This window comes from Artibeus jamaicensis, unplaced genomic scaffold (assembly GCF_021234435.1).
Source record: "Artibeus jamaicensis isolate MK-2021 breed Jamaican fruit bat unplaced genomic scaffold, CSHL_Jam_final contig_525, whole genome shotgun sequence".
Classification (NCBI taxonomy): Eukaryota; Metazoa; Chordata; class Mammalia; order Chiroptera; family Phyllostomidae; genus Artibeus; species Artibeus jamaicensis.
Window position 1 is genome coordinate 9,211,884 of NW_026521874.1, and position 14,710 is coordinate 9,226,593.

At 43.4% G+C, this 14,710-nt stretch overlaps 1 long non-coding RNA gene across 1 annotated transcript; it reads right to left on the reverse strand.

Annotated features, from left to right (window-relative positions):
- Positions 1-3,526: 3,526 nt before the first annotated feature.
- LOC119057403 (uncharacterized) lies at positions 3,527-12,767 on the reverse strand. The gene is made up of 3 exons (XR_005084076.2): positions 12,599-12,767; positions 12,382-12,514; positions 3,527-3,955 (listed from the first exon to the last, which is right to left on the reverse strand). It is a non-coding gene; the product is annotated as an uncharacterized LOC119057403 (long non-coding RNA).
- Between the last annotated feature and the right edge of the window lie 1,943 nt (positions 12,768-14,710).

Here is a 14,710-nt window from a genome sequence, read left to right on the forward strand (position 1 = left end):
GGCCCAAAGTGGTCTCTTTGAGTGAACAAGGGAAAAGGGCATTTGCTCTTCAAAGGTCACCCCTCAGGGGCAGAGCACAGTCTGGCTCTCAGACTGGCCCCCCTAATCTGGGCACCCGATGAAGGAAGCAACCTGCATGGCGTCCTCGGCAGCAGCCCTGATGAAGTTCTTGAACCTTTTTTTCATCATTGAGGTAAAATATGCATACCATAAATGTTACCACTGGTGACATTTAGTATATTCACAATGTTGTGCAAACCATCACCGTTGTCTAGTTCCAGAAGGTTTTCATGACCCCGAGAAGAAAATCCTGTGCACATTCAGCAGTCACTCCACATTCCGCACCCCCTTCTCCCAGCCTCTGGTGACGGCCAATCTGCTTTCTGTCTCTAGGGATTTCCCTATTCTGGATATTCCATATAAGTAGAATTATGCAATACTTGTTCCTCTAGGTACAGCTTATTTCGTTTAGCATAATGTTTTCAAGGTTCATCATCACTGTAGCACATATCGGGTCTTCATTCCTTTTTATGGCTGCATAACATTCCATTGCATGGATAGACCACATGTGTTTATACATCCGTCTGTTGGTGGACACTTGCTTCATCTCCACTGTTCAGCTACCGTGAACAGTGCAGCTACGAACATTCATGCACGTGTTTTTGTTCGAACACCTGTCTTCAGTTCTTTTGGGTTACATGTTTGGGAGTGGGGTCGCCGGGTCATATGGAAATTCTATGCTTAACTTTCTGAGAAACTGACACTGTTTTCCATAGCGGTCACGCCATTTTACATTCTCACAGGCAACGTGTGATGACCCCAACTTGTTTACATCTTCCCCTCCTGCCCCTTTTTGTGCTGATGTTATTTCATTACTAAGAAAATATACAGAAATGGTATACATAGGAAAATATGCATTTACATATATACTTCTTGAGTGCCTACAAGGTGCTGGGACATGTGTGTTGGATTTAAATAACAATAAAGTACAAGGGACAAAAACCCAGTACAAACTAGTTTAGGCCAAAAGGTGACCCCACATAACCAGCAAGAGTTAGAGGGAGGACCCTCCCTCTCGCCTGGCGCCACCTTTACTCTCCCCATCATTCAGATCTGCTCTCTTCCTTGTTGCCTTCTTTTTTTGGTGGCATTCCCCAAGGATGTGGCAAAGATGGCCACAGAGAACTTAGCAGCCCCACCAGAAATAGAGCCCCTTTCTCCTCAGTCTCATCTTAGTTCCAGCCAGCTCCAACACAAGTTGCGGGACTGGCTGTGTGCTGACCTGATACAGGCCACTTACATCTGAGCCAGTCATGTCGGCCAAGGCATTGGAATAGGTGGATGCACCAGGCCTGTGTTGCAGGGCTTCCCTGGAAGTGACACCAACTCTACCCAAGACAGATGGTGTGAGATAAGGGGAGGGCCAGACCCCCAAAGGAAGATGGGGATGCTGTTATCAGGAGGAGAGGAGAGGGATGCTGGGAAGACAAAAACAGGGCAACACCCCACATTCTTGAGGGCATCCCAGTCTCACAGAGGAGACCCATGCAGATAAGCCCCGTACTCACAATACGCTCTGGGAGACAGGGGCTCTAGGAAGCCTCTGTGGTGGAGGTGACTCTGAAGCCGAGACTGAGGAGGGAAGGAGAGCCTTGCAGGCGCACTAGAGGGACTGGTTTGTGCCACAGCACAGCCCTGGAATCAGTGAGGATTACAGACAATGGCAAAGGACATGTTCTTGTCACAGTGAGTTTTAAAGCCACGGTCAAAATGCTCAAACCATTAGGTCTTCCTTGGAGAAGGCTCACACTGCTGAACCGTACGTGGTACTGTCAGACCTTCCCTTGCTGATTAGCTTATGCAGCCTCTGTAGGGTGACCAGCCATCCCAGGTTAGCTGGGACTGAGGGGTTAATGGGATGTGAGGCCTTCAATGCTAAAACCAGGTCAGTCCAAGAAAAACTGGGACAATTTGGTCACCCTATAGTTATGTCCCCAATCCACGAGCACTTACAGAGGGCTTAGAGTTAGGATAAGCGCTACCAGAGCATATGCTGTTACATAAGAACAATCCTTGTGTTGAAACAAAACTTGCACACAAATGGTCCCAATAGCCAAAAGGTGGAAACAAGCAGATAAACAAAACATGGTGTATCACTACAATGGAATACTATTCAGCCATAGAAAGGAACGAAGCGCTGATGCATGCTACAGCATGAATGAACTTGAAAGAAGCCAGACAAAGACGCCAGCTGGCTCCATCTATGTCAAATGTCCAGAATCGGCAAATCCACAGAGACAGAATGCGGACTGGTGGCTTCCAGGAGCTAGGGGAGGGGAGGATGAGGAGTGGCTGCTTCATAGGTATGGGGGTGCTATTTGGGGTGATGCAAAAGTTCTAGAATTAGACAGAGGTGGTGGCTGCAAACAACATGAACATACTTAATGGCACTGAACTGTACCCTCTAAAATGGTAAATTTTATGGTAAGTATACTTTGCCATAAATTTAAAAAAAAAAAAAGGAATCCCTGCTTCCCCAAAGGTACATCAACTAGTTGAATTGGAAGGCAGCCCACGAGGCCAAATTTGACCCGCAGATGAGTTTCACTGGGCTGCATGGAGTTTCAAACTAATCTGAATTTGTGGCTAACACATCTAAAGTGGGATATTTCACCTAAAACATCCTGGTGACCAATTTCTTTGGGAAAACCCGAACCCTGGCCCCAGTGGAGCTGCATTTGCCAAGGAAGGCAGGGTGACTGCTCCTTCAGGGATGAGGCTTTGTCCTGTCCCGTCCCCTCGGCCCCACCTGCCCTGGGAGTGTCCCCTCCTCTGCTCTACCTGCCTGGTCCCCACCGGCACAGAAGTGTAAGGTTCTTAATATGCACACAACAGTTAGAAGACAGGCGGATAGGAAAGTATGGAAATTAGGCAAACTATCAACTCCCTTCCATTTTCATTCCTTTGTAATGAGTTATCGGCAGGCAACCACTTCTCTCAAAATGCTGTGTGACTTTCAAAAAGTCAGTTTCCCCTTGAAGTACTGCTTTGTAACCTCAGCTGCACAAGGGAATCACCTGGGGAATTTTTTAAATAGTCATACCTGGGTCCTTCACCGCAGAGATTCTGACTTAGTTGGCCTGGGCATCGGGATTTTTTAAAAACTCCTTGAATGATTCTACTGTGCAGCCAAACTTGAGGGCTACTGTACTAGAGCTCTCTTTTAGAGAATTGCTGTTTCAGCCTCAGATGTCAAGGGTCAAACTGTATACAAGCTGAGAATCTTTCGAGTTTTTACTAAAGTGTCTGTTGTGTTTTTGATTTCAACCCTTATAAGCCCACAGTAACTTTAGCAGCCCAACAGGTACAAGAAACATATGAATACAGCATCTTTGTATTTTAAAGGAGAGTCCATTGCTTTGTGATCAAAAACAGCATCTTAAAGCACCTCACAAAATCTAAAAGTCAGCCCCACGACTGTTGAGCCAGTGAGACAGGTCCTAGTGTGTGCTGTGCTGGAGGCCGAGAAGCAACCTGGTAGAGAACACGTGCTGTTTACCCGGCTGGAATCTTAACGGTTTGTCACGTGGACGCGTGTGCATTGTTCAAAGCGCTCGCCCCTTTCCAAAGTGCAGCTGTGACGCAGTTGCTGACACCCTGGCCATGCATTTTCCATGTGCTCCTGCTTGGGAGCCCTCTTCCACCAGAGCTCTTCAACGGTTCAAAACAAGCATCTGCTGGCAGGAAAAACAAACCTGTTCTGTAGTCTGGACGCACTCACAGCGAGCCACCTACCCTGCTGCAGACCTTTCCCGCAGTGGGCTGTGCCGGGTCAGAGATAAAGCCCACACCTGCCTCCCGGCTCACACGTAGGCCATCTGTCTGGTCAGTGGAAGCGGAGTGCACCTCCTCCTCTTCGCAGCCCCCACAGCTGTCTGCAGTTTGCCCTGGGGCGCTGTGTTGACCCCGTCAGCAAGTTGAGGGTGGGGGAAAGAAAAAAGAAAAGAAATGCATGCAGTGAGTGAATGCAATTGCCCACCTCGATGCTAGATGAACCTCAGATCATCCAAAATTTGGTTGCCTTCTGAAAGGCATCAGCCCTGTGTTTATTTAGCTTCTTGTATGTACTTGATTCTGAAAAATGGAGCTGAAGGCCCTTTGTAAGTCTCCTCTGCAACTTCGGACTTTCCTTTTCTTTGATGAAATGGGGGGAAATTAGAAATGCTGAGTGGGACAGGTCACAAGTTTTCCCCTGTCTTGTGCTTCTGTGCACAGAATCAGATCAATCAGTTTAGTTTCCTTGATAAATTTAGAGCACTTTGTTTCCACCATTGGAAGCACAAGTGTCGGCTTTTTAAAAGACAGACCTAGTCCACAGTTTCACTTCAGCTGGAAGGCTAGTTAGTCCCCAGCCTGGGGACATTTCACCTAGTCATTGATGATTTAATTCAAATACCAATTAATTTCTGATTGTAAAAGAGTCTGATGTCCTAATAGAATGACAAGAAGATGGAGCATTGGAGGAGGCCATGAACCTTCATCACCACAGGGAGAGCTGAAATCTGGAAGAGGCAGGTAGACCCCGTGACCTTAAGGGAGTGATTTCACCTCTCCATGTCTGGGCTTCCTTATGTATAAAATGAGGGTCATAATACTACCTAACCCCTAGGGTTGTACTGAGGATCAAAAGACTCAACGCATGCAATGTGCTTCCAGTGCTGCCTGAAGATTACATGTAACTGCTGGGAGGTCACATGTAATTACATGGGTGCTGCTGCTGGAAACAGCACCCACTACAGCAACGCAAAGTCAAAGGCACTTCTGTGGCCTGATGGATTTACATACATGTAGCATTCGTACCAATCTGCTGTCGTTTTTTTTTTAATCTGTACCAGGTTGAAATGGGAAGACCCATTTCGGCAAGTGCCACGTGCCGTCCAGGTGCCCCAGAACCACCTGGGCCGCTTATCAAAATCGCAAAACCCCGAGTTCCACCAGGGCTGCGAGAGTCCGGGCTAGCTGCATTTGAACAAGCACCTCCTGTGACCTTGGTGTTCCCTGAAGTTAGGAAAGCAGGAGGAGTTAAGGACAAGTGACGCCTATGTAGCCCAGATACTGCTCTTACGAATTCTGTAAAGCCATGTCTCCAAAACGTCCTTCAAGCATGATCTTTACTCACAACTTTGTCCAATTATTTTACAGCCTATTACAGTGTATGCTTATAATTTTCTGTACAATGACTCACTATTTTTACAAAAATAAGTTTGTCTTAAAAGGAAAATTGATTTCATTAGTGCCGATGAAAAGTAGACATCTTGCCATAATTAGATAACTGTAAAAGTAAATATAATTTTTACAAATAATGTTATTCGATTCTACCTACACACTGTCACCTGCTGAAGCTCTGACTCTGCGGCAGCATCTTTGTTAAAATAATCGGCCCCAGCTGGTGGGGCTCAGGTGGTTGGGCGTCTTCCCGAAAACTGAAAGGTCACTGCCTGAGTTGCAGGTAGCGTGTGTGCGGAAGGTGACTGATTGATGTTCCTCCCTCTCTTTCTCCCCACCTTCCCCTCTCTCTGAAGTCAAAAGTGAATTTTTTTTTTTAAATTAGCAAGTGTTGGAGAGGTGTTACCGACTTCCTAGCACCACATGGAGACTTTCTCCTTGATGAAGCAGGTGGAAGGGGAGTGTACGGGGAAACAACCCCTCGGCGGGTGATTCAGTGCCATTTAACAGGGTGTCTAAGCACCTCCTGAAGTCACTTCCTAGTGAGCTGCTGGGCACACTCTGCAGACTGCAGTAAAGTCTTCCTCTAAAAGGTGACTGACTCTGAATTTACAAAACACAATAAAAGCAACAGCAACCCAAACACCTCAGGATATTTGAGACGCTGGTAGGCATGGTTCACGCTGGCTGACTCTGTGAGTCCCCAGGACCTCCCTCAGCTGTCACTCTCAAAGGGGAAAGGTGTGGGGCAGATTGGGATCTGATCCACCTGCACACCCATTTCCTATGCTCTGTGACCTTGGGCGAGTCTCCAGAAGCCTTTCTTTCCACAATATAAAATGAGATGATACTTGTTCAAGCCACGATGAAATAGAATGATGTATGAAAAGCCTTAACAGAGGATGACGGATGGTTGATGTTCAGTAAATGGTAGCTTTTAGAAATTACCAAGACTTCGTATTTTCAACCACTTTTGGCAGAACTCTTTGTAAAGCATTATTCTACTTCCTAAATGCAGTCTGACTACTTGATGACTCAGGGTTATCATTCTGAATGTCTCTGCAGTCATTTTATAGATGTCGAATGCATTTCAAACAGCTTCCCATGTTCACTGTCCTCTTTGGTTATTTCACATACGTGGTGGGCTGATAACCAAGCTAATGATCCACCAATAGAGAGTGTCGATTAAATCATAGCAAAAAGACATGGGTAGCCAATAAAATGCAAAAAGATGCTCCAACAGTAATCAGAAAAATGCAAATTTACACAATGAGACACTTTTTGTCCCCAGCATAGCAAATACTGAAAAGGGTGATATTATTGAAGGTTGGTGAGAATAAGGCCGGTAAGCATTTGCATGCACTCATGGTGGGAGAGTGAATTGGTACAACCCTTCTGGGGGGCATGCACCCTTTGACCCAGCAGTTCCATTTCTAAAAAAGCTGTGCAACAGAATCTCTTCCACATGGGCACATGATTGTATGTGCAAAACCACAAGTGTTAGTAAGGATGTGGAGAAGTTAGAATCCTTATGCATTGCTGGTGGGAACATCAGATGGTGCAGCTGCTGCAGAAAGCAGTTATGGTGGCTCCTCACATATTTAAACATAGAATTACCGTATCAGCAGTTCCACTTGGGGGTATATAAGAATTGAATACCCCCAAAAGAATTGAAAGCAGGGATTTGAACTGATACCTGTGCATGAATATTCATAACAGCACTATTCATAATAGCCAAAAGGTAGAAACAACCCAAGGGTCTGTTGGCGGATGAGCAGATGAACAAAATGTGGTAGATGCATACAATGGAATACTATTCTGTCGTGAGAAGGTGAAATACTGATTCGTGCTACATGACCAATCCTTGAAAACATCATGCTGAGCTTACTTAACTCATACACACACACACACACACACACACACACACACAAAATGCCGTGAGATGCCTGGCATGGTCAGATTCACAGAGGCAAAAAGTAGAATTGTGGTTGTTGGGAGCTGCGGGCGGGGGACAGTGGGGACTTGGTGTTTCATGGACACGGAGGTTCGGTTTGGGGAAGATGAGAACTTATGGGGATGGATGGTGGCGGGGGCTACACAGCAATGCACATGTGCTTAATGCCCCTGGGCTATGCACTTACAAGTGGTTAAAATGGTAAATTTTATGTTCAGTGTATTTTACCACATTTAAAGAAAAAGAATGCCATGCTAAGCCAGAAAATGTCCATTTTGATGGACATTTGGGGACATTTTGGGGACTATTTTCTTCTTATTTTATATTTAAGACTCTGTGCAACCAAAGTACAGAGGATGCTGCAAATATAATCTCAGAATAAGCAGAATGGTACTGAGTTCATCTTTTTTTTTTCATTCTGTTTCTCCTATTCATATTCATTCCCATAAAAATACTAACAAAGACACTAATGCTTATTAAACAATTAATAATTGAACAATTACACATTGTGATAAGTATACTCTTCACAAAAATTACCAGTTATGAACACTTAGTAAGATAACATGTATAAAGTGCTTTGCACAGTTCCTTAGTAGCTGTTAAGAGTAGCGCCAAGCAGCTACACCAAATTTGATCTCTACATTTGCCTACAATAATATCTCACGTAAATCAAGAGCTTCCTCTCTCCCAAGCCCTATGCTGAGTGCTTGACATGAACATCTCATTTATTCCTCCCAACAATTCTCTGAGGTAGGTACTCTTATAATCCTTAGGTTTCAGATGAGGAATTTGAAACCCCAAGAGGGTAAGCTGTTTGCCTTTGGTCAACAGCCAGTAAGTGGAAGAGCCCTAATTCGAACCGAGATCTCCCTAGCTCCAAGCTGGTGCCTTTGACCATGTCTCCCTAATTCTTTGTTTGTTGCTAAGGTTCAGTCTGCGGGCTGCTAAACCCAACCACCTCCTCTCACCCTCTGTGCCAGCACATGACAAAGGCTCAATAAATATTTGTTGAATCTAACTCCCCAAAGAGTAGTCTCTTGCTGGTTCCCCCACAACCCGTAGGGCATCCCCAACTTCCCATATTCTCATTCTCAAATCTAATAACCTTATATGGGGCATTTATGTGCCAGGCACCAGAGAAACTTGAAGATGAATAAAACATGTGGTCGACTTCAAGAGAGCTCAGTTTCCAGTGTGGGGGTCATGACTGTGACCTTGGAGTAATTTAAAATTGTTCTCCTCCTCCATCCTCTTACATAATCATCAACGAACTTAAAAACAGAAGCACCACTATTACTGTTTTCCACAGCCATCCACGCCAGGCACCTGAAGGACAACGGCCTGGAAGCTCTTTCAGACTTTTTTTCACATTAATTTTCTTTTTCTACGAGAGCACACGCACACTCACTCGTATACAGGGACAACTTCAGGTTTTGTCTCTATCTTTTAAAAATGGGCACATGTTCTACATATTATTCTTATGGTTTTCCCATGTGGGAATGCACAGTGGATATATTTCTGAGCTTACTTAGTGTTTCATTCACCTATTGATGCTCTCATCAAAATTGTTTCAAGTGCGTTCCCCCCAAACTTGCAGAAGAGGAACTTCCTTTTGCAGTTCAAGTCCTGTTCACAAGCACCTTAAGGAAGGGCAGGTCTGCCTTTTAGTAAAGCACCTGGCACCTCATCCCCAGAATGACAATTCAGAACCCTAAATTGGATAGTCTCTCCACTCACAAACTTTCCAGTGCCTGCAGGATAAATCCTAACCAAAACTGTTGGGCCTAGCATAAAAGGATAGTCTCAATCTGACCCCTAGAGCTATTCAGCCTTGCACTGTGACCGTATACATTCACTCCTCATGCCCCCAGTGGCTTTCCTCATTTGGCCTTAGTGGTACTAAGGCTCTCAAATGCACCAGTCTGTCTGGGATGCAGGCCTTCCAACATACTCTCTTCCCCACCTGGAAAGCTTTCTCTACTCCCACTTCATCAGGGTGAGTTCCAGTTTTTGAGTCTCTGCTGAAATCGTTTCCTTAGGGTCCTCCTCGGCCCCTCCCAACCTAGTCTTCCTTTACTTTCCTTCATCCTGTTCCATGTTTCACACTTGTAATTAGCATACTCAGTGTTTGGTGTGCAGTTCTCTGTGCCTCACTAGGGGGTCTGTCTCCTTTATCTGTGGTGCCCCCAAAACAGAACATAGTCAGTGTCTCCCATGGCAGGTGTCAGCAAATGTTTGCTGAATGGGCGATGATGAGTGACTCATCAGGAAATTTCACTGTTTCTGGTGAGTACACAAATACGTGGGTGTGGTCTCGTTGAATATTTCGTTCCACTAAGAGGAGAAAAATTGCTTGCTGAAATAAAGGCATCCGAGTTTTTCTCCCAAAAGTACCTTATTGAAGTTCTTCTTTTTTCATATTTTTATTAATCTATTTATGGTTTTAATCATTGTAATGTAATCAATTTTAAATGACTCTTTAATAATCCAATTGTCTGAAGCAATTGACATCTGAGCCTGTTGTGTGCTGCCCCTGTTGTCTCTTGCTCATGGTAGATGGCTTCCCTGTGTGTCTTGTCATTTCGAAAGAGGAGGTCTTTATTTGTGGAAATCTAGGCTGAAGGCTTGTCCTTTCAGAGTTTGTGTTCAGCTAACTTCTTGGCTTGGGGTTTCCCCATAGTATAAATTTGAACCCCAAACCTATGTGAGTGTAATTTTATTATCTCCAATGAATATAGGTTTATTGTTTCATTTACCTAAGATTGGCCAATCTTTTTTTTTTTTTTTTTTGAGGAAGAGAGGGGAAGGGAGGGAGAAAGAGAGAGAGAGAGAAACATGGATGTGAGAAACATCGATTGGTTACCTTCTGCATGGCACACAAGCCAGGCCTGTGCCCTGATGGGGAATCAAACTGGTGACATTTTGGTTTGCTGGAGGATGCCCAACCATCTGAGTCACACCAGCCTACTTTTACTGTGACAAATTCATTGGGGCATTTCTTTCCCACCAGAGGCCTGGATTAAGAAGATAAGTGTCCTTGTTATCACCCAGATTTTTCTTCCCCACCCCCTTTCCCTAAAGGTGGAGCCCTTTGAGGGTCCTTGTTTGTGTGGAGGCTGCAGTCCCAATTCCCTCAAGGCTTTGTCCGCTGTCCTCTGGGACCATCACAACAACTCAATCCCTTTCCCGCTCTGTGCAGCAATCCTCAACCACCCTGGTCTTCACACCCCTTTTCTGACTCCTGAGGGTTGTCCCTATTCTCTGGCATTGACAAGGGTGTCTATTATATTTTACCCAGCATTTCTAGATGACTATTAAATGTGAAAAAGTTTTTAGATTATCTAGTCTAAAATATTGCCAAAAATAGAAACCCAGTAGGACTCATTTTTAGATCTTTCTCCTCATTCTGTGTGCATGAGTCTGTTTTTTAAAAAGGTCACTTTGTTCTCCTCTTATTCTATTTACCATTTTTCTCCTATTCTCTTATCTTCAACTTGCATTATAGATCAAAATGCCTTATGCTAATCTCTCATGTATAAATTATTCTTTTCCCCCCTTAGCATTTGGCTTTTCTTACTGGTCTTTTTCATCCCCTTTCCTAACTAGTCTTTTATGTAATTTTCCAGTGAACATGCACCAAATATAGCTAGTATTTGCTCTATATGTCACCTGCTAATTTAACAGCTCTTCTCCTAAAAAAGGGGGGAAATCTATACCAATCCTGAAAATAAAAAAAAAAAAGAAAATCTTGAGGTTGACAAAACTTTTGGCAATGTCTCCACATGTCCCATTGTCAAAATGCTGGCAAATTTGGAAACACTGGGTAGCTAAGTTTTTAAAAATTCAGTACTAGTATTACAAGTCATATTTATAATGCAAATGGAAATTTCGATGTGCTGAAAACTTTTTTTTAGACCTAGATCAATTTATTTTGGACTTAAATCTGGGTATGCATATAGATATTTCTATTTTTGTACAAGTACCCCAGTGTACTTTATACAGATAATATCTACACCCTAAATCTGCTTTAGCAGAGCATCCAGTTTATAATGCTGTCCATCCTTATTCATAGCTTTCTTGGAATTTCTCATTTACATACTAATGAGCAAAAATAGCGAAGCATTGAAGTGACTGCTTTTGTCACTGCTCTAATGAAAGTTACAGGTTAACTAGCTTATATACAACTCACTCTCCATGACAGAAACATCAGCAACTGAGATAGTTTATAAGCACAGCCACAAAGCTTTTTCAAAAGAACTTTTAAAAAATCTTTTTAGTTATGTCAGCTTTGGTTAATGAATATTCCACCTGGTTTTTCTTCTCTACCTAAGTGTGATGGCTTGAAACAACCATCATTTTATTTGCTCCTGAGTGGGTGGGTCGAGAACACCAGCAGGGCTCCAAGGGGCGGGTCATCTGTGTTCCATGTGGTGTCAGCTGCAGTGGCTTCACGTGGGGCTGGAGGACCCAAGATGGCCACATGCACAGGGTGGCACTTCAGCTGGAATGGCTCGCACACCTGAGGACTGTGTTCCTATACAGGAACACCTTCTCCCACTGGAACACTTTCCCGCTGGGGCCTTCTTCCCTAGGGTGTGAGCTGGACTCCCTCATGTGTCAGGGGCCTCCTTTCTGGCTCTCATCTGGGTTCCTGGAGTCACCTCTTTTGGCCTCTTTCTCCAGTAGGATAGCCTGGACTTCTTGACGTGGCAGATGCTATCCCCTCTAGTTCAGGTTAAGACTTGTAGATATCGGCTTGGAAATCCCAGAACAGAATTTCCACCACATCTATTGCTCAGAGGCCGGCCTAGATTCCAGGAGTGAGGAAATCAGCTGCACTTCTTGAGGGCACGGAGGTGCATGCAACCACAGGAATGGGAGGAATCGTCAGTAGTGACCTTTGTAGACCATCTATCGTGGTCACGTTACCCCTCAAAATAGGACTCATTCTCTTTAAGTTGCTACATGTCAACAGGTAAACTTATTAACTATAGTTTATTCAGTGCTAGTATTAGGATAGTTTATAGGACTTGCACTAAATACATCAAGGTGCTTTCCCAATATAAATCTCTTTAGGGCAGCGTCTGAATGTCACTGCTATTTCTCAGCATCTACAATTTCAAGAGAGAAGGTGCAATCTCACTTGATTAGTATTAAAGCATAAGCTAAATTCGCCTGGTCCTCAGCATCTGGACTATTACCTTTAGTTCATTACTTCTGGTGTCTTCTCCCTGGTGGTCGCTTAGGAGTGCAGGGGACATGAATAAACCATCTTGTTGTCTTGTTCTGATCATCCCATATTGCAGTCTTGGAACAACTTTCTAATCCCATTAACTGTTTTGAAAGAAATAACACGATTTTGATTTTGCAAATTTTATCACACCAAGTTCTCCACATTCGAGTACACCAAGATCTTACCATTGAAACCCTTCCTGGTGTTAAGCAGATGGGTATTCTTGAAATATGTATGTATGGAATTGAGTTCTGTGACTATCCAAACATGCCAACCACTTCCCTGGCATTTGGAATTATGCAATGGAAAACATTTCCAGTGATGCCCTTTTATGTGTTAATTTTGCAAAATTTATTCTCAATTATAATTTCAAATCACCTGAGCAACAGAAGAAAATGAGAAATTGTATAAAAACCAGGAATGTATTTAAATGTAGCATTAAGAAAACACTTTTAATTAATTGGCGCAAAGGGAAGATAACCCATATTTAACAAGCTAGTTCTGTTTGACATTTGCCAAAGTATGACATATTGAATATATTGTTTTTGTCCAATACCCCTTAAATTAAAAAAAAATTAAAGCAGAGGGTATAAAATCATCTACTCCCATTAGACTGAGGAAATTTTAATTAGACTCCTTTAAGGAAGAAATTTGCTTGTTAAATTTTTAAAAAATCTGTATATTTAATGACCTTTAAATGTCAAGACTTTTTCAAGGCACAATCGTCCCATCTTCATATTAATGAACATGTCAGATGTTTTAATGTCTAGCATATCTGCCCATTTGGAACAAGATTTGATTTTAAGGTGTTTCCCTTTTAAAATGAATACACTTTCTCAAAAGTTGAAATAATTTTTTAAGATATACTTTGACCATTTACATCTCTGAAACATGTAAAATATCTTCAAGTTGAAAAATTCTCCTCTGTGTTGACTTGAAACAACCATGGCTTCTCATTTTTCAGTACACTCTGGCTATACTTTCCAGCATTGCATTTATTCAAAATATACATCGTTTAAATCACATCGCCATTGAACCTGGGCCAAGTCCTTTGAACGAGTGAGTCTGGGGGGACTGGAGAACAGGATGAAGTGTCTGTAAATGGCACTTCTCTGGGTAGCATCTACTGGGTAACATAGTGTTGTGTAACTCTGCTGTGAAACATAAATAATGACAGTAATTTGCATCTTCTTATTACTATTTGTCCTTGAACGGGATCTACAGTCTTTTACCAATATTAAGATCTACTTCTCACTTCATTGCATCTCCCGGGGTCCTTACCACGAGGAGAAAGGGGAGGTGAGCAGTCCTCTTGTTCTGAATGCAGGTCGGACAACAGGCACATGCCCAGCCACTCTTTTGCCTCTGCATTTCGGTCTCACAAACCCAAAGGCAGTGTGGTCCAAGGCTGGACCTACATCCTACATCAAACGGAGCCAGAGTAATGCAACCACACTTCCATCACCTCCCTATTAAACACCCTTTTCTCTTTTTTAATCGTGATGACTCCAGAGAGCCCAACCCAGGGCGAGTATGCTAGACTCAAAGCAGGGAGAATCAGGAAAGATTCCAGAAGAAGAAATAGTTTTTATTTTTTACCAGCCTGGAAGGCATATTATTAGTGTGATAGAATAATGTGATTGAGAAATTAACTGTACTTACTTTCTACTCTAGACTCATCACAGAGACTACAGGGCACTTTTCCCCCCAAGCAATTAAGCCTCACAGAGTCCTGGGGTGTTGGATTTGCCTAGCTCAGGGGAGCTTAGATGCCTAGGAACTTTGATATTTATCGAAATGCTAGGCCCTTAGAGGATAGGATGTGGGACTGTTGTGTGAGAGAGGAGTGGCCCAGCTCCCTGAAGAATTCCACACAAGGAATGCAGAGCAGCAGCAAGAAGCATGATGGTGAGATAAGAGATACCTCCTGTGGTATCTAGGGCTCACCAACTGAAATGTGGACACAAATGGCCTGGAGACCTGAAAATGACATTTTGATTCAGAAGGTCTGGAATGAGTCCAGAGACCCTGCATTTCATTCCATTTCTTTTCTTTTTTTCTTTCTTTCTTTCTCTCTCTCTTTCTTTCGTGTTGCTCTTTGGTTTTTAATATCCTTACCCAGAAATACATTTTTTAAAAGATTTTATTTATTTATTTTTAGAGAGAGGGAAAGGGAGAGAGAAAGAGAGGGAGAGAAACATTGCTGTGAAAGGGAAACATCGATCAGTGGTCTCTTGTACATCCCGACCGACCAGGGACCAAACCCGCAATCCGGGCTTGTGCCCTGACCAGGAATC